Genomic DNA, 3,245 nt, shown 5'->3' with positions numbered 1-3,245 from the left:
TGTCACGATCGGTTCATCCGAGCCGGACCTCAGACTGGGTGAAGCCGAAAGCTAGCACTCTTACTGTTTTCAACAATGGTCGGCACACAACGGAACTCATGAGTACAAAAAATCTATTGCACAAGTCTCATAATAATAATGAGCAACCGAAGAAAGGTATCGGTGGGGGTAATATTTTCTTCGAAGATGCTTCTTACACTTCGTTAGTAATATAGCATAAGTTTCCTGAGCGCGCTTTGTCTGTTACATCCTTATGGCCTGACTGCCTGGTTATCGAAAACACCATCGATATTCTCGACAGGTGGAGTAGATAACACTGTTTAGTCCTTGACCGAAGAGGGAGAAGCCAACGGTCGGTTAAGACGCGTTCAAAGTTCGGGTGAACACATGTATGATATAAGTACTTCGGTACGCACAATCATTATAACATAAAATTCTTTTACCCAAGTCACTTGGGGGCTCTTAAATTTATGTGAGCTGTTTTATAATAAGTGTTTTTCTTCCTAGTCGCTGCAAAGTCTTTTTTTCTATCACTCCTTTTTTCGACGAGAGTGTGTGGTCAATAGCCGGGGAGCCTACGTACTCCGCCTTCGGAATAGGAGGTTGAAGCCGTAAGCTGACCCGCTTGAAGTCTTGAGATAGGATGTGTCATGTTAAAGCACGACAGAAGCACAATTTTTTTCTCTAAGACCAATTTTCGGATTGGCACTGAACACTTGATCTTGTTCGGACGTCAAGTTTTTACTGATGTTTCTTGGTTTTCCAAGTTTATGGCACTTTTAAACTATTTGTGTGTTTTTCGCATAAGTCTCGCAGTGCAATGTCGGACACCTTTAGAGATTCAGCAAAAAATCTCGGATATTGCTATATATGCATCAGTTTTGAATTGTGTCTTTGGTCAATAGTTGGGTTGCCCGGCTCCTGTGCTTTCCTCCTATGTTCCGCTTTGTTTGGCTAGGTGTGCAAAGGGAGAACCACTGCGATTGTGCTTCCAGCTCGCATGGTTAAGCATCGCAGTAGAAAAAGCCGAAAATTGTCTGCCACAATAAGCGTAAACTGGTCAGCAGTCCGATGATTATGTTAAATGGCGGGCCGTTCATAACATTGGCCGAAGTTTTTAAGGATGGACCTCGGCTGTCGCCGAACACTAAGCGGGGGGCTACTTGCTGGCCTCCCAACTTTAAGCTCCTATGACTAAGTGAAAGTTATAAAGCCCGCATATCTGATTGCCTCGTTTCTGCCAACACAACTGCCTTCTGGCACCGTGACGTCGGCTAAGAGTTGGTTTGTTATTTCGGAAACACCCTGCGTAGCATCTACAAGGGGGTAGAAGCCGACGATGGGCCACTTTAAGATTATAAACGGTCGCAATGGAAGTGAAAATTTGGGTTCATCTAGACCACAGAGTTTGGAAGCTTTCCCCGAACTAAATCCTCAGTATTTTCCTCCCACATTGATTGGAGCTGAGGTTTCATGATCATGCTTAGCAGAGTACATAGCTGCTTCGGAAGCAGCAAATGAAGGAGTTTGGATGAAGGTGTTCATATCCGATCTAGGTGTAATACCTAGTGCATCGGGTCTACTGAAAATCTTTTGTGACAATACTGGAGCAATTTCCTTGGCAAAGGAATCCAGGTTTCACAAGAGAACCAAACACATCAAGAGACGCTTCAACTCCATCCGTGAACAAGTCAAGGAGGGAGACATAGAGATTTGCAAAATACATATGGATCTGAATGTAGCAGTTGACTAAGCCTCTTCCACGAGCAAAACATGATCAACACCAGGACTCCATGGGTGTTAGATTCATTGCAATGTAATCTAGACTATTGGCTCTAGTGCAAGTGGGAGACTGAAGGAAATATGCCCTAGAGGCAACAATAAAGTTATTATTTATTATTTCCTTATTCATGATAAATGTTTATTATTCATGCTAGAATTTTATTGGCCGGAAACCTTAATACATGTGTGAATACATAAACAAACACTGTGTCCCTGGTGAGCCTCAACTTGACTAGCTCGTTGATCAAAGATGGTTGAGGTTTCCTAACCATGGATATGAGTTGTCATTTGATAACGGGATCACATCATTAGGAGAATGATGTGATGGACAAGACCCGTCCGTTAGCTTAGCATAATGATCGTTCATTTTTATTGCTATTGATTTCTTCATGTCAAATACATATTCCTTCGATTATGAGATTATGCAACTCTCGGATACCATAGGAATGCCTTGTGTGCTATCAAACGTCACAATGTAACTGGGTGATTATAAATATCCTCTACAGGTATCCCCGAAGGTGTTCGTTGAGTTGGCATAGATCGAGATTAGGATTTGTCACTCCAAGTATCGGAGAGGTATCTCTGGGCCCTCTCGGTAATACACATCATAAGCTTGCAAGCAAACGACTAAGGAGTTGGTCACGAGGTGATGTATTACGGAATGAGTAAAGAGACTTGCCGGTAACGAGATTGAACTAGGTATGAAGATACCGATGATCGAATCTCGGGCAAGTAACATACTGATGGACAAAGGGAATTACGTATGTTGTCATAATGGTTCGACCGATAAAGATCTTCGTAGAATATGTACGAGCCAATATGAGCATCTAGGTTCCTCTATTGGTTATTGACCGGAGAGGTGGCTCAGTCATGTCTACATAGTTCTCGAACCCGTAAGGTATGCACGCTTAACGTTCGATGATGATATAGTATTATATGGGTTATGTGATTTGGTGACCAAATGTTGTTCAGAGTCCCGGATGAGATCATGAACATGACGAGGAGTCTCGAAATGGTCGAGAGGTAAAGTTTGATATATAGGACGATAGTATTCGGACTCCGGAAGTGTTTCGGAAGGTATTGGGTATTTATCGGAGTACCGGAGGGGTTACCAGACACCTCGGTGGGAATATATGGGCCATTAGAGGGGAGCACACCAGCCCACAAAGGGTAGCGCGCGCCCCTATGGCAGAAGGCCGATTGGGAGAAGGAAAAGAGGGGGTTCGCCCCCCTTCCTTCTCTCTTCCCCCTTCCCTTTTCTCTCCGGCGTTTTATGGAAGGGGCGCCACTTGTGGAAACTCGAAGTAGGATTCAGATCCTACTTGGGGCGCATTATGTCTGCCTCCCCTCTCCCTCCCACCTCTCTCTCTCTCTCTCTCTCTATATATATATATATATATATATATATATATATATATATATATATATATATATATATATATATATATATATATATATATATA

Source organism: Triticum dicoccoides, chromosome 6B (assembly GCF_002162155.2).
Source record: "Triticum dicoccoides isolate Atlit2015 ecotype Zavitan chromosome 6B, WEW_v2.0, whole genome shotgun sequence".
Lineage (NCBI taxonomy): Eukaryota > Viridiplantae > Streptophyta > Magnoliopsida > Poales > Poaceae > Triticum > Triticum dicoccoides.
Note: the sequence above shows the minus strand (reverse complement) of the source record.